The following is an 18,345-nucleotide window of genomic DNA, read 5'->3' as shown; positions in this document are numbered from 1 at the left end:
TAATAGACTGAGAGTAGAAGAGGACAAACACTGAAAGACAATTGTTGGTGTAAGAGACTGAAACACGACTACAGCAGGTGACAGGTGTGTCAGTGTCAGTGTCAGTCACTTTCTAGCGGCTAGTTGTCAGGGTAGACAATCACAAGTTGTGACGTACAGCGGGACATGAGGTCAAGTCGGGCAGAGATAAGGTTGTACAGTGGGTTAAAGGTAGATCTAAATAAAAGATCATCAATGTACTCCAGACAGACGACGACTTTTCTCTCCAGACCACGAACACAATGTCCACGCGCCACCCACACCACATCACTGCGGGCCGTGGCCACGTCCTCGAAGTTTTCATCCTTGATGTCATTATCCTTTATCACCTGCACTGGGATACCCGCTTCTTGAAGTCCTCTCACCACACCCGACTGATTACTAACATCATGCCAGTACAACACCAGCACGTCTCTCCACTGTAGACAGGGTGGTGTTGTGCCGCCTCTGGTAGAGGTCAATGTTGTAGATGTTGTTGTGCTTCTCCCTGTCAACATGGATATAAACAATAGCATCTTGACGTCATCACGTAAACTGAGAGACACACGTCACTAACGCAGTCTTATATACAAGTTTAACTGTAAACAACGTTACACTACACAATACACACACCTACCTGTAACACCAACACGAAGACTGTGTAGGAAGATGGCGACTTCACGACCGCACGTGGCACAATCAACTGGGAGGTAACCTAAGTGACCTTGACCTCTGTGATACAGTCGTGTGACTGGCGGGCCGTCTGTGTGGTCGGGCACGCCTCGCTTACTGTACGGCAGTACATGACGGTGTTTAGTGATCCTCACATCCTGCTCGACTTCTCTGACGACGGCCGGAGGACAGCGGAGGGGTCTGGTTAAATATTCCACTTGCAAGCCGGCGGGTACGTTCTCATGGTAACAACTTGCCGCCCACAGATGGAGACGAGGAACGCGTGTCAGCAGCTTGTCACACAAAGTCTGGAATCTGTTGTTCATTCTGTAGCCAAGACAGTAACATAGGATGTAGCTACACGCGTTACGCTGTGTACTATTATTAATGTGTGATTCTGTTTGTGTATCATGTGTAATATTGTTACTAATGATGTCATCAAGGGATGTCAGAATAATGACACATGTTGCAACACAATCTGTGTAACAGCCGATGTTTCAAAACAAATCTATGTTGACAACACAACACCTCCATCAGGTGTCACAACTGTTGAGGAAACATCACCTGTTAAGCACCAAATAGTTGTAATCCAGTAAATGCAGACAGCATCTACCTGTGTGTCTATTATCACATCACACGATGTACAACTCACCTCCACTTACTCGCTACTTCATCAGCGATGACGTACAACGTCCCTCCGCTCGCCGCCTGTGACAAGTCGTTGACGGCCTTCACCATGTCACCATGATCAAGGTCATACTGCAGGAGGTGAGGCTGACCGAGTGTCACACCTACTGACTGTGTCTTTACTGTCTGCAGCAACAGGTGATACAACATACTGTTCGCTGCTTGACTCCCTATCCATGTACTGACAACGTAGACGTGGTGACCACATCGCAGCCACTCTATGGCCATCAGCAGCAGCACCACAGTTTTACCTGTACCGGGCGGTCCCATGACAAAGAGTGTGGGAGGCGCCGTGTGTAGCAGGTGAACTTGCTCCGGGAAGAGTGTTATTACAGCAGTGTAGCACTCTCCTGTCCACCACACGGCCTCACCCAGGGTCTTGACACTCACACGTGGAGGACATGTGCATGGCACAGTCACTGTTGTCGCCGGACCACAGAACCTACAACAAATGTTGGATACTTGACCTCATCTTACTATTAAAATGACGAATCATATATATATATATTTAGCGATTTACATCATTTACTATAAGTGGTTTGTTACATTTAGTGATAATGTTATTTGTCCTGACGTACTAACGTACTTTTATGAAAAGGAACAAAAGCAGAAATCGGAAGTGGTTACTAAATTATGTCTCTCTCTCTCTGTTACTGACGGTCTACTGTCTACTAAGAGTTGTGTACATGTCGCGGTGAAGCATGAATTCTTCTCTCTAACTTTATTCTCTTCACCAATAAATACTGTCACCTCCGCAATCTAACGCCAACCGGGAAAAAATAGTTTAGCTGAGTGAAGAAACAAAGTAACCTCACATAACTATTACAAACTGTACAGAATGTTCATAAAATATTTACAGTAAAACCTCGATTTCACGTTTCTCAAGTGACCGCCATGATAAACGTGACATACAGGAAACACTTTATTTGCTTCAGGTGACATCCAGACATGGAGAAAGTATGACAGACACCGCATGTCACAATCCTGTCTAAACATATTACGATGTCAAAGTCCAACAGGTGAGCAGCAAGGTTGTGACCGTGTGTAGACAAGACTTTATGTCCACGTGGGGAGGAACTCATCCAAGGTGGCCTGTCCTGTGAGTTGTGCTCGTATTTACATCACGTGTTCCGCACGTTGCACGTGTCCCAACATGTCGCTGCCCCCAGGGGCCTGAAGGCAAACTTCCCTCACTTGTCCAGCGCTGTGAGGGCTTCTGACACTTGTTGGTGGTGGACCTGTTGATTCTCAATAGTCGTCGTCACTTCCGGCGTCGCCATCATCTCCATCTCCACTGTGTGTCACAGACGCAGCTTCCTCTCATATTTTGTCAAGAGAAAGTTCACGGCAAGTTTCCAAGCTCTCGTCGCAGATTAAAAAAAATCGTCGAAGTTGAATTGAGATGAACCAGAGGTTACTCTGTCCCAGTCATCTCGTACAACTTCATCATTCAGGCTCTCATCATCAATGTCATGTACAACTTCCAACACACCTGGCTGAACATTGAAACGAGACTTGGCGATACAGTCCTCATAGTTGACCACTTGATTGCAGTTCATGATGCAGCCACAAAGTTCACGACCCTTAAGATGTCAATGTTCATGTCCCAAACATTTCACACGCCGAAGTTAAGCTGCTTCACAAGCTTTTAAACAATCTTTTACGATAGAAATGCTTGAAATTCAGGTAGTGATAGGGCTATAGTGTGGGGTTTGCTCTTCTGCTCTCTCTCACGAGAACGGCGGACGCGCGGGTAAACTGACTGACAGAAGGCGGAATAGTTAGCCTCTTGCAGTGCTGACCGTAAGATCAACAAAGGCCAGGCAGCTTCGCGGCCACTGACGTAGGTGCAGTAATTGCTTCAGGGGTATGTCCGCTAATCAAAAGGCCATTGACGTCACGACGAACACACAACGTAAGGTCACGACGTTATGCGAGACGCTAGTTGACGTCAGTGACGTCACGGCGACCAACATACGCTTCTTCATTACGACGTAGAGAAGGAAAATATTGTCACACTCAAGCCAGTGAATGGAAGGCCAGACAATAAGGCGCCGGGATTACGTACCGTGTTACTAGTAAGAAAGTGGAAACAGAAAGGCTGGGGACCTTGTCTCACACTAACGGTGATGCGTGATTGGTTGTAGCGGTATGTCATGTGGTATGACTGACCAATCGAGTGCAAGTGTGGCTCAAGCCAGCGTTTTAATATTGGGTTGGGACCCAAATGCGAGGCTTTTCGCTACTAACTCTCATCAGAAGAGGATTTCGCAACTCAAGTCTTCACCACCTCGTGGTCAGCTATCACCAGTCAGACAAGACACGCCCAGTAGGGACGGGCCAAGAAAGCGTTTGACCACTCATCAACCTGAGTGTAAAAGAAGAGCGACCTCTGTCCCTGCGAACCCACGATGAGCTCCTGGCAGCGCAGTGGACACGTTACTCTGGTCACAAGAGCCGGCGCTGATTTCTTCTTGGAGAAACTCCGGGCCTGCTGGTGATGAAAGAAGGTGCACTCTGGTGCTCGAGGACGGTACCCATGAGAGCTCGTCCCAATACTCGACTTCGTACATCCCTCGTCGTGGTGCCGGCCAACGGATGACCAAAGTCATCGGCCATCATTTCTTCTTTGTTGCGTCGAAGAGCTCTCCATACAGCAAGAACCATTGTGCGGAATCTCAAGTGACAGTTGTATGTGTCCATCAGAGACCCACACAGCAAGAACGCTTGGGTCAATCTAAGTGGCGTGTGTATGTGTATTGTACAGAGTGAGTGAGTGAGCGTGTAGTGGTGCGAGTGTGGTAGTTAAGACTAGATTGATTGACTCACTAGCTATCTGGATTATTAAGGAGTAGGTTAACGGAACACCGTAGATAGCTAGCCAAGATAGTAATTTTGTTCATTTTCACATTCCTTTCATTCCTTCAGCGTATTGTAAGCTCTCGGAATTTGTTTCTTGTGACTTAATAAGTACTTTTTCTTTCACTAAAATTGCGTTGTTGTTTATTGGGGTATGCGTTGTGGGCTCGAGTTGGTAATTAGCGTTAATTAGTAATTTAGTGAAAGTGCATAGCGCACATGAGTATGTCGGCGTGGATGGCAGAGTAGTCGAGAGTGTAGGAAAGACCTTACTACGAGGCTCTGCCCATCACACGTGCCTAGACCCCTTAAGGTGAGCGAGACAAGTAAAAAAAAACGCCGAGTTAGTAGCCCCCTGATTGTGTACACCGTTTAGAAAACTTTGTAAATTTGCTTTACAAGAGCAAAGATTGTAATCAACAGTAGTTCTTCTTTGTTTGTTCACTATATGTGTTTGCCGCACAGTAAATGTCACAATGGTATTTTAATGTGACGTGTAGCACGTGTCGTCTTGTAATATCGGGCAATATTCATGTAGTCGGACATTAGCAGAGACAGAGAGAAACAAATTTTTACGAGAGAAAGTAAACCAATGATTTACATCAAAAAAGCAGAGAGAATGGAGAGACGATAGTAACACGAGAATGAAGAGAGAAAAAGAAAACAGAAATGAGATGTCACAGTCAGGTAACACGACTAATTACAGCGATGTCACAATCATACTAAGGTAACACAGCTATACACTACACACCTTGTAATAAGTCTAATATTAACAACGAGCAGTTTATAAGTCAAGCTAACATGTCTGACAACTGACTGCATTCACAGCGAGGGGCTGTTCTTCTCTGTATCAGCCCAGAGGCTTAGTTTAGTTTAGTTCTTGTTACTCCTCAAGAAACAAGGCCTCAGTGCGATCTCTGTAACAGCTTTTTTTTTTACATGAGTGCATTGTTAGCCCAAAGCAAGCAACCGACCTGGAGGGCCAGGGAGTAACATTCTAGTCTAGCCTCTCCTCTGACAGACCTGTTTGCATCGGTTACACCTGCGAGGAGCACAAGGCTCCTGCCGACATCGCTCTGTGGATCGACAAGGCGGAAATTACCACACGACTACAAGGTGTTCAAGCCACCACACAACTACAAGGTGCTAAAGCCACGTGTTTTCGCTGTTTCATAAACAAGACCTTGGATCTCTCTTTTGGCACGCCCACTCTTAGTCGTCCTTCCGCTGACTGACCAACCCATGCAGACCGCGTAGTCACGTGATCAGCTCTATATGGCTGAGTGCACCTCGTGATACAAACGTAGAACGTAAGCTCAGACTTTGGGAAAGACAATCCTGTAGACCTCTATAATGTACTCACGTGAGTGCACGAGGAGACAGTCGCCGCTTTTGCGAAACATTAAACACACAACACGAGGCATTTAACACACGATGTTCATATAACATTCAGTATATAAGGCTAATTAAGACAAAGGTCATCACACTCCCAGTAATATATTTGAGGCTTTTGTCTCCTTCACGCTGACAGCGCCGCTGTATGACCCTCTGTATTAAAGTGGCTCACACTATCAAGCGGATCAAGACAATCGTGACTTGTGGCAACTGTTACAATCTTATTGTCGAGCCAACACACAAGAAGTATCTGTCGTAGATGTACTCCCTGCCTCATCAATGCTGATGGCGGGTGTAAAATAGCCAAACGTAAGGAAATTCTCATTCACGAGATGCAACAACGACTTCACCTGCAATGATCGCTCGCTTTGGTTGCTGTCTGAGGTAAAATTTGTCGCAAAATGATTTTTTTTAAATTGTCTGTAACGGTATTTTTTGCGTTTTTTCCTACTATACATACACGTAGAACACGACCAATTGCATGTAGAACAATTGCATGTAGAATAATTGAATATTTAAGTATTCTACGTTTACATAAACAACAAAATTTACACATAAGATAATAGAAATAACAAATAACAAGGCAATATATCTGCTATAATATAGGAAAATTCCACAAATCAAATCAGGTTTTAACATTTGCTGTATGTGGCAGCTGTGTCAAGGCTCCTCTCAGTTACTTTAAAACTTTTGTTTACAAATAATACCGTTATTTAAGAACTGACATGACTATATGGCAGCCACTGTTTCCAAACATATTTCATAGTTGGTCACAAAATTTGTAACCAGTGGACAGTGCCAGACTATGTGTTAAAGGCTTTCATTGTCCTGATCACAAAAAACGACACAAAGGAGATATAGTGAGCTTACAGTGTAAAAAACGATTTTGTGGGTAGGATCTGAAGTAAAATTAAACCTTCTGAATGGGGTATCTACAGTAGTATAGAAAGGCTTTAGAAATATATCAGCCCAGTTACATTCCACCACCCACTTCCTAAATTCAGATGGATACACTTTATTGTCTTCAAGAGTTTTTAAAAAAATTTCTTTAGTCCCTTGTAACACTCTAGTAGTGTACTGAGGTATGTATTTGTCTGTAGAGGGTAAGGGTTGAACAGCTCCCAGGACTGTCCTTTTCTCACGCTGAGTACCTGTAACGATTGGCGATTCAGGCGAATCTAGTTAGATTCATATTATTTTTTTTATTCTCCTTGCGGTCAGGGAAGAGCAGTCGCGCGGAGGCGCGTCAGCTCTCATTCTTTTACGTCATGTATGAAGTGACGTAAGTATGCTCGACACAGCGTAACTAGGACGTGTGGCAGTTCGCGCATTAAATACACCCTTTTCTGATAATAGTCCATCCGCTAGTGTAGGTTCATTCTGAGAGACTAACAGACAATTGCACTTCATTTGATAATATTTTGTGGACTGTATCAGGCCCATATAGGTTAAGACAGCCATATCCGGCTCGCGAAACTTCTGCCCACAGTGCAAGAAATCGGCATGTTAGTAATAAAAGAAAAGACCTAAAAAAGGCGAAAGAAAGGGAAGAATAAGTATTTATCCCTACGTAGGGGCGTCTCTCAATCTTTTTTTCGATGGACGAACATTTCGATTCAGTGCTCCGACTTGGTGTCTCTACGATGCAGCCGGACATTCAGAAGTGGGTTTCGGGTACACAACTTCAAAAATCCCACTAATTACTACATAATTAATGGTAAGTACAACTTGTTTCTAATAAAAATGGTATCTGCTCTATTTTTTTCCTTTTTTTGTATATTTTGCGGTGAAGCGGCCCGTGACTCGCATGTCGGAAATGTGTATGGCCCGCAGGCCGAAAAATGTTGGGCATCACTTGCTTGAGATTAGTGCGAATTAAGTCGGGATACCTAACATAATTCTTCAAGAGTCAGAAAGGTTCGCTAACACTGGAGAAACAACTGAAATCCAGCTAGTAAGACTGCCACTGTTAAGTTTCAGCCGACTTAACATCTAATGTTGAGTGTTGCTATGAAAGAGTTAACGTCCAACATTTTTAGTCCTCCTTCCTGGTGTTGCTTACAACTCACAGCTCTTTTAATTTGTATACTTAACTTTATACAGGGTTAGGGAGGTAAAAGAGCGACAGAGAGGAATTTCATCCCTGTCACTTAAAGCTGGCCCCGAAAGAAGTGAGTTCTCTTACACCTCACTCTCCAAAGTCGCAAAGTCTATATGACCTTTACCTTTATATATACACATGAGAGTTTGTATATGTGAGTAAAAACAAAAATTTATTTTTTTTTTAGTTATGTATGTGTTTGAAGGGAGAACTATCGCCTTACTTAGTGGCAAAGTTGATGTCACTATCTGCATAGTAACATGAAAGATTTACCGAAGAGAAAAATGGGGAAGGAATTGACCATCAGAATCAGCGATCTATCGTGTATCCAGCGACATTGTCGCACACCACAGCAATTACTCCCATAATCTGTTGACTACAGATAATGTTTAGTATTTACCTTGCTATTAATGTCCGGTAAACATCAAGTGTCATGTGACTGTCAGGTCCAGCATCAGCCACACGTCGCTGCCACCAGTGTCCGAGTTCCCTCAGCACGTGACTACTGACGTCCCACGGTGTCTTGGGGTCAGACAACTGATCAGAGGTCAAACAAAGACCAGCCGCGACGGCGGCATCTGTTGTTTGTGGTTTTCCAAGGCAGCGACACAGGTCCTTTACAGAAATAAAATTCACGATCAGCAGCGAAATGCGCGAAACAGTTTCCAGCTGATAGTCATGATGCCTCATACGACCTTTGAACTACATGCTCTTCACCCCTGCCTTAGCCTATGCTTTGCTGAAGATTGGAAACTTTCCATAGTTCTTACAAACTATACGTTAAGGTCTTGCTAATTAGCTGGGTAAAACTGTTGACACCACCTCTCTATCCATCGACATTTTTCTTGTCAAGTGAGACGACCTGAATTACACATTAAGGAAACAGAACTACTTCTCATTCTTTCGTGGAAGAGTACGCAGATAAGGTCCTGATTCGGCTTAAAACTGTTTTAAAACAATAGACCCTAATAATTGTTTTGACACCTAAAGTACTATATTTGTGTATTTTAGAACTACTATATCTCCCACATAAGATTTGTCATTCTTGTCTGTTATTAACACGACATCTATCAGACCTCTATCATCAGGACAATGGTTTAGAATTAATATTGACAAATTCAACATACGAATATTACCTGAGTGAGTTGTTTGTCACCAGCAATTGCCTGCTCTACCTGATGAGCCGTGAGGTTTGGGACAGCGATTGTCTTGGTGATGCGCAGACCGGAAGCGATGTCGGACACCAGGTGAGACAACATGGCCTCCGCCTTGTCCAGTTGAACGATGGCCTGTTTTAGTTTCTTTCGGATGTTGTTTTCCATATCCTGCTGTGACAGACCAAGCTCTCTTACGTTGTCACCAACAGCCTTCACCTCACAGACCACAAAACCGTACTCCCTGTGAATAAGAAGCACATCAAAGTCACCCTTGCCCCAGTTTTTCGGCAGAGAAGGGGGAAGACTTGTAGCTAAGGGCACCTGGGCTGCTGCAGCAGCATAACAAGGTTCTCCCAGGTACTCCCCGAACTGAAGTTGACTCATTGCAACAAACACTTCACTGTTCTGTTGCGACATTTCCTGCAAACAAAGGAAAATGCGCTGCATGGCTGCATCATCTCGAACATCACTGTCCTGAACTGAAGTAGGTTGAGGAATGGAACTTTGAACAGCGGGAGATGGATTCCCCGATACTTTGCAGGACTGACCGGCCTGTCCAGATGGTTTCTGAAGGACAAGAACATCCTGACCAGCAACGGTCTCTCTAGTCATAGGCACGCGGTTGATGTAGACAGGAGGCAGGAAGTAGGCCTGTGAGTCAAAGTCAGGGAAGGCGGCCTGAACCCATTTTAACCAAAACTCCTGTGCTCGCTGTAAAACATCTTCCTGCATCAAAGTAATTTTTAGTGAAAATGCTTACAAGACTAGTCGGATTATTCTTGAAATGATATGTAATTTATTTACTATGCAAAGAACACTTGCTGGTTTAGTTGTTTTTCCTACACTTTACATAAGAAAGTAACAGAGTGTAAAAATACGTCTTTTACTTTTCTTGGAAATAGTATATTATTTTAAAATAACAATTTTAAAGTGATACTCAAGGCTTGTGATAAGGCTCTGGTGACGGTCAAACGTTTCAAAAATATATTTAGCCACAATTACAGAGCACGAGAGCAACACAGGAGAAATAAATGATTCGTTTCTCACTTAATTACTACTTATTAGCACTATGTCGGTTGCCGATGTATATAAAGATTGAAAAAATCCAGTGAAATCAACCCTTGTGTCCTTCCGCCGAGAAACCACGATAGCTTCCCGAGATGGTCAAGCAGACTTGTCTTCTTATGACATCAGTCTCCTTATGACGTCAGTCTCCTAAAACGTCAGTCTCTGACAGGAAGTGTCTGAGGTCATTGCAAAGATTTGACGTCTGTTTATTGTATGAAGCACTCTGTGTGTAAGGCTCTATCTTTTGGAAACTGATGAAAAGAAAATTTTGAATCTTTTCCCATCTTTTCGTGGCAATCGGGTGCAGCACATTCTCGAGGCATGGTTCTCACTATCGAAACCACACGTCATAGGGTCACGTGACGGAGGACGAGACTTCGTGGAAGCAAAAAAAGAGTCCCGTGTAATTTCTCTTATTAAACACAACATTCTACTAAAAACATTCAACGTTTTCCACATGAACACACACATAAATAGACGAGATTCAAAGTGATCCTACTCTTTACGCGATTCTAAGCAGTTTTATTTTGCCTTTAGAATCCCTTTAATAGTCTTAAATTAATGACATTAATTATTAACATATAAGCTTTCTTAACTAAAAATCTGTGACTTGATTTTTTTTACAGCTATTAACCGGAGGACAATTACTATTAGCATGAATTTTCTGATCAACACAATAAGTATTGCAAATTACGAAAAAAGAGCTAATTTTGCATTTTGATTAAATTTGTGTTAAATACATAAAAATAGACCAGAAATGGCTAATTTTATTTCAGTAACATGACTTTTAAAAAACACTGTTGAACTGTGTATTTGCGTGATTTTTAGTGACAATAATGGCTTTGTCCATCGTCACTTCGCGGACATCTCTTTTTGATGACTTTAAACTTCACCGCTCCTTAATGTAGTTACTATACCTGCGATCCAGTCATCTGATTGAGGAGCCTGACAGCAATGTCGATTTGTCTAAGGTCACCCTTGATGATGACAGTCTTCCTGTCAGGTACGGATGATGGGTTGGGGTCAACCTGTACATCAGCACCTGACCGAGTCCTGACCTCCTGGAGTCGGCGCGCGTTACCTTCAATAATGTAAACCATATGAATTATGTTAAAGGATTACAGTACAGTAGTACAGATTATCGTTTGTGTCTTCATATTTTGTCTCTTTTGCTTAAACATTTACAATGCTGACATGACAGTAACCTGTTTCTCACGAACTCTACGAAGGTGTTGCAATGATCTACTGTCTTGGTCCGAATGCTCAATTTAAACATGGCAAGGTGCTCTAATTACAGTAAGTTAAAAATAAAAGTAGAATACGTTCACTGCAAGCTGCATCGTTGATGTGTACAGTGAAAGGAAGGCAAATTATATATACTATAAAATAAACAACTTGCATCAAGAATAATCATGTGCGCACCATCAACATCACACACACACACACACAGAGACATTTATCTGATGTTGAGCAGCTAGACCGCAGATGGCACAAAAGATTTCAGGTGTCTGTTACTTTTACATATTGGCAAGCAATAGAGTTTACCTGAGTCAAAAAATACAAATTCTCTCGTTAGTATATGTTCAGGTATATATAAAATTCCTGAAGCTTTCCTGTTTGTTGGGGGCAAAAAGACGCTAAATCCCTCTGTCCGACACCAATTATATTAGAAAAGATGTGGACAATACTGCTCAGACTCTTTCTATAATGGACAGAGAGATTGCAAAACCAGCATACAAATGAAAAGGATAAAAGACTCTCAATAAACAACTGGTAGAAACCTGGTACATATATATATATAGTATACAGACCAATATGTACAGATTTATGTGCAACACAATCCACCCAGTGTCTGTAAGACTTACAGCATATCTGCTCACAATGCCACTTGTCTTTATTGGCAAGAAATACAACTCACCTGGGTCTGTAAGACAAGCAGCCTCAGCATCAGTCACGTGGTGCAGGTAAACTTCGACTTTCCCTAAAGCTCCTGTACCAACAGCCGCCTTCTTTTTGTGTTTGTCCTGTTGGTGAAAGCATCAGGTGTGACAATGAGATTAAATTAAATACAAACATATTCTAGATGTGAGGTGTACGTGAGAGGAGACCTGCTCAAACGGGAAACAATTTGATGATGAGAGTAACATGAGTGACACTATACCGACCGAGACTAATATTTTGTCACATGTAGAGCGACACAAAAGTAACGAGACTAAAAATAGAGAATACTAGTGGCGGACTAACTACATGTCAGAATGTCGGAAACAAACTTTGAAGGATTACGGCCAACGACTGTGTGTGTGTGTGAGAAAGAGGAGGTGGCCAAAGCATACCATTCTCTTCAGCAGCTACAGCGACTGTCCTCTCTCACAACAGGTAAGCAGACAGGTAACAGTCGTCTGCCCTCAACAGGACCCAGTCTGTGGGGAGCATCGTCTGTCGTCTGCAGAAAACTCAATGTAAGCTGTTCGCCGAATGAAGCAGATTCTGGAAAACAGCCAGGATGTCTCCCCACTTACTGTCACAATCAAACACAATGCTTCGCTTACTTATAGACTTTTGTATATTGCATGTACTTTGCACAAGCAAACTTTTTGTAATAAATAATACTTTGATTTCTGAGCTCTAACTTTATACGCTGGTTGTGCGGCAATTTAACCAGCGGTTTAGTGTCTTGTTAGGAACGTGGGTTATTCCCCTTCTTGGGTTGTCACTGTCATGTGATAACTAGTATAGTGCTATAGTGTTGGTGTCGCACTCTTGCTTTCCCGCAAGTCGAGCAGACACGCAGCCGGACGGACAAGCGAAGGGTAGATCCGGTAGTTCAATGGCGGCCTATCCTTCTGTCCATCAGAAGTAAAGGACGGTCGGTGTTGGGTCGCTCAAGGAGGGAGAGTGGCGATGGACTGTAGACCAAGCCCCGTATGCTTGTAGACTGGAGATGGGGTTTAAACGGGTGTAGCCTGCTCAGGGTGGATAACAGCGAAATATTCGTATGAACGGGAGCCCGGAGAAGCTGTCCGGTCTGGTGGCTCGCGTGTAAAGTTCTCGGCGGCCTTCACTGTGTTCACTGGCAACAACGTCGATCGTTGAGACGAAATCGGGTGTTTGGTGACAGATCGCACCCGTTTGAAGTGTTGGATGAATTAAAAACTGTATTGCAAAATTTATTTTAGACGAGAGCACATTCTAGCGCTGACCGCTGAAGTGTCATGCGAGATCGCTGTCACCAATCGGCAAGGCACACTAACATCTCTACTACAAGTGCTCATCTCTTTACCATATTATTTCACATCAAACTTTCAAGAAGTGTGTGGAGAATTCACTGATGTAGACAAATCGACTGTTTGTCGTACTATGGCGAGAGACACCGATGTTTCGCATCGGCGAGCACCTAACGAAATTTCATAGCAGGATCAAGGTTGTGCTGAAAAGACAAAGATATGCAGACACATCGGGGCCTGAGAATTTCCAAAAGTAGTTGCAATTATCGACAGCAACTTGATTTCAGACTCCAATGGAAAATAAAGTAAACATGTATAAAATATTGATAATTGAATTTCTAACGCGCTTGTACATATGTAAATGTTTGCTCAATGCACCACATGAAAGGATTGCAAAACAAACCTACAGTCCAGTACATGTAGACAAGAAACATGTAGACAAAATGAAATCCTAGAAATGAAAGGCTCTACATACTTTGTAATTTCATTATCTATTCAACTCTAACAAATTTGCTGACCAGCATACAATTAATTTATCACCTTACTATACTCACAATCCTCATGCCTAAAAGTTCCATTCTTTATGGACATCAACAAATGAAAAGAGCCTTATTGGATGAGATGGATGAAGATGTAAGGAATGAACCAAATAGTGCTTCACTACACAAAATATTTCTTGAAAAATTCTTAAAGTAAAAGGTTATAAAATCAAATCCCCACATATACAAGCACTGGTTAAGCATGTCAAATGTTGTTCTTGTCTGTCTGTGATAGAAACAGTTTGAACACTATTCCCCATGCTAGTTATAAGATCATTGGTGTCAAGCAGAGGAATTTGGGTTTTTGTTGCAATTAGTAACTTGACAGGAAATTGTCATTTACTCAATATCTGTACATGACGTTGCAGGAGAACTTGTTTTATCGAATTCATGCAAGCCTTATGCTATCCCAAAAGTGCAGAAGCAATAAATATATATATACACAAAATCATTTCCTTTATAATTTCAACTGCTGAATAGTAAGCGAAAGGTGTGTGAGTGTGAAGGGTATGGTCCTACAAGAAGGAAACTCGTAAATTTTTTTTTATCAAGTCATTCACTCTTTTACAAGGTAACACTTAGTTTTGTAACCGAGCACTTGCTTTGTAACTTAGCAGACTTAAAATTAACCTCTGGCATTAATAATGCTTGTCATTGGTGCATAACATTATATTTTGTGTGTTTGAATCACCATATTCCGTGAATGTATGTAGCAGTTTTCAACATTCAAAATATAATGTCATTGACAAATGACATGCATTTTTAATACAAGAGGTAATTAAATCTGCTAAGTTACAAAGAAATTGCTTACTTGAAAAAAATGTGGTACATAGTAAAAGAATGCATGGCTTGATAAAAAAAATTCTAGTTTCCTACATCTAGCACCATACCATTTGCACACACACACACACATCTTTCACTTACTATTTAGCAGTTGAAATGAAAAAAAGAAAGATTTTTTGTGTTGGTATATATATATTCCTTCTGAATTTTTAGCATAGCATAAGGTTTCCATGAAATCAATAAAACAAGTTCAAGAATCTTTATTTCTTTCACCCTTTTAAAGGTATTGAGACATTCACACCCATGACTGTATATCATATATGCAATCGCCCTCATTTACACACACACACACATTCACCTACTGGTCAGTTTGTAACAATTAATACATTAAAAGCTAATATTTTGCCTCACTCACTTGTTCTTTCCTTCTTCTAGCCCTTCAGTGCAAATTTCATCACAGCATATGTAATCAAATAATTCAAAGTATATAAACACATGTAAACAACTGAAAAGTTTTGGAGGTGATTTTTTGCCCCTCTCTTTGATTCTTACCTAAACACAGATATATTCTTACTCATATCTGCCTATATATATATAATTCTCCTCACAAACCTACTCATATTTACATATAATATATCTATAATTCCCCCTAACACACACCTTCTCATATTCACACACATATATGTATATAATCCCCCACCTCCTCACTCACACACACACATTTGCTTATGCATACATGTGTAACCACCCCACCCACACAGCCTTATATCTGCTTGTGTATATATATCTAGAGAGATTCTTCAGCTCACATGCGATTGTAGAGGGCAGAGAAAATTATTTATAAAACAGAGCAGAATGACCAGTATATCCTGTAGACCAGTGGTTCTCAAAGTGTGGTCCACGGACCACTAGTGGCCCGCGGCCATAAGTCAGGTGGTCCACGGCCGACAGTCGTCATATGTCAGAAAAGTGATGTTTAAAGTGATGTATTCCTCGCATTAACATTTTAATTACAAAGAACGAGGTACGTAGTTTTATGTCAACTTATTACTATACTACTGTCACAGAAGTACATTAGCTTTGAATTACAATGAAACAAATGCGGCAATTTAAATTTGAAATTCATAGTACAGAGTGATTTTTAGGCCTTGGTGGTCCGCCATATTTTTTACTTAAGAAAAGTGGTCCGCGGTCCGAAATACTTTGAGAACCACTGCTGTAGACTTCGTCCCACGTACGTTTTGATGATAGAAAGTTAATAGTTCCCTCTTTAAAAGATTAATACATCCCCCCACACCTCTAAAATCGCTGTGTATATAGTAGTGTGTCATCATGAAATGGTTGACATAGAACTGTTCACTTTATGGGAAGAATAAACAAAAAACAAAATACATGAAAAATTAGCTCCATCTAGATTTTAACATAGTCGATATCATGTCAAACAAATGGTCGCTTGTAACCACTAGATTATATGGTTTCGCTTGGCAATCACTAGGTTTTCGTGAAAGGCTTGACAGAAAATTGATCATATTAGAGAACAAAATCAACCCAAAGCAAAACACACACACAAAAAGCCCACACCCAGATTTGAACACATCAACTGTCAATCTTCAAACTTCGTTCGTAACCACTACATTAAGTAGGCGCAGGTCACAGAGTTCTCTAATGTAACCTACTTGTAGTTAAACATTGTGTTGTGTTGGGCTTCATTTCCTTTACCTTTACCTGTCATCAGTTTTAGGCCTTGAGCTATTTTGCCAGTCGCAATTAACTGTATGCAGCCCTTCATTATTGCTTTCCAAACTTTTCGATAACCAAATACAACCAATTCTGTTAAATGTCTGTGAAATACGGGGACTTGTTGCTGATATCAACATTATAGAAAACATTTATCTGTTTGTCATGAAACGTTTCGTGGGCGTTACTTCTCGCACTCCAAATGCTGTAGTTTAGGGTTAAGGTGGAAGATGCCAGCCTTATATATGTACATAAACAAGATACATTCCATGTTGGCTTAGACTAACTTATCTCCCTACGAAGTGTGTATCTAGGAAAGCACTAGTAATATTAGAAAAGTTATTTCAAAATAATAATACAAAATGTGGCTGAACAATAACTATTATGATAATACTGTACAAATTTAATTTTGGTATCGTTTGGGAAAATCAAGGCGTTGAGAATGTTACATTTTTGTTGAAGGGAGTTCAAACTCGGGCTAATAGACTGTCATCAACAGGACTGACACTATACACTCACCAGTAGCTTATGTTTCCTGTATATTCTTTTAAAACAGCTTTATCGATTACTCCATATCTCTCACCTCATAAATAACAACTTTGAAGACACCTTACATTTACATCAGGTATAATGAATGTTAAGTGTCACAAACTTAGCTACTTTAAACAACAGTTCTCAATGCAATGTCCTTCTAGTTACAGTGACGAGACTAAAATTCACTTTGTGCTTGTTTGTCCTACGTATATCACATTTGAGAGAAAAGACTATTCCACCAAAGTTTTATAATTTTTATCTGACTGAAGATTTTCTATACTCACTGTCGATAATAATGCAGACAAAAGATGTCGCCTCGCTATTTACCTCTACAAAATGGAGGACTAAGGATGTTACCCACTAGTCTTTATTTGCCGGTGCTCTATTATCCATTATCTCTTATCACAAGGTAGTGGTACAAAGTCCAGAAGAGATAATATTAGCAGTGGGATTTTTTTTTTATAATTTCTTGCTCGCTGTGTCATTCGAGATAAGTCAAAATGTCAAGAAGAAAATTATGTCCATTGAGCTGAACTGTTGACATCAAAACAATAGAAATAGCGGGGCTGTACCCGTCTACTGCTCTCCATCTTTCTCTCAAACACACACGCACACTAACACACACTAACACGCCGATAAGCACACACACTTACACACACACTAATACTAACCCACAGCGACACAAAAACACACAATAACACTAACAGACACACTCTGCTGGCGGAGCACATGTCCAAAACATCGTCAACGCTTTTTGTGCGTTTCTTTATTGTCGTTACTCTTTCAGACTTTGCTGACATAGCCATTGAAGTTCTTCGCCATGGAAGGCTTAACAGGAAGTTCTGTGGTCCCGAGCCTCGTTCTAGCAGTTACGTGAAAAAATGGTCTGCCAGCTGTCCAGGGGTACAAGTTCGTGATCACCCAAAATGATGAAAGCACTCTACAAGATAAGATAATATTTATTTCTTCCCAGTGGGCTATTAGGGGTACCTCAACGAAATACCACAACACACTGTCATATCCTCAAAAAGTGATACACTGATTCCCAATTTCCTTCAAAGTTTGTACAGTATATGTTTTATATTTTATAAATTTATCATTGAGCATTTTGTTGCAGTGTTAAATATGATATTGCTTGTTAAAATGTATTTAACACCTTCTAAAAGTGTTAAAATTTAGCAAAAGGTATTTTATAAGTGTTGGATGTGGCTAGGTGGTGCATTGATAAGCAGTTATGATGAGATGTGACAGTACTCAGTTCTGAACCATCACATTGCTGCTACAATTTTTATTGTAGGCCTAAAGACTATTAATAAAGGCAATGGTATTGCATTATAATGTATCTTAAAGAACCTTCATATGCAAGAAGCAATTGAAATGCAGGAAGTCGAAACATTTTGTTGTAATTCTGTGCACACGCAAAAATTAAGATAATAAAACAGTATGCACATGCACTCGAACACATCATTAAAACAAACTCCTCCTCATAAACATTCCCAGATCATGCAAACAGACAAACCACGACATATGTTGGATATTAGTTCCTGGACAAACTGATTTGATCACATGCA

General features: G+C 41.1%; 2 protein-coding genes across 5 annotated transcripts in view; both read right to left on the bottom strand.

Annotated features, from left to right (window-relative positions):
- Positions 1–18,345, bottom strand: part of LOC112554923 (von Willebrand factor D and EGF domain-containing protein-like) — a 535,332-nt gene that overhangs the window by 413,262 nt on the left and 103,725 nt on the right. The gene's annotated exons all lie outside the window — the stretch shown is intronic.
- Positions 1–18,345, bottom strand: part of LOC112554924 — a 116,003-nt gene that overhangs the window by 60,939 nt on the left and 36,719 nt on the right. The window lies entirely within an intron of this gene.

This window comes from Pomacea canaliculata, linkage group LG14 (assembly GCF_003073045.1).
Source record: "Pomacea canaliculata isolate SZHN2017 linkage group LG14, ASM307304v1, whole genome shotgun sequence".
Classification (NCBI taxonomy): domain Eukaryota; kingdom Metazoa; phylum Mollusca; class Gastropoda; order Architaenioglossa; family Ampullariidae; genus Pomacea; species Pomacea canaliculata.
This window is presented reverse-complemented; position numbering and strand designations above follow the sequence as displayed.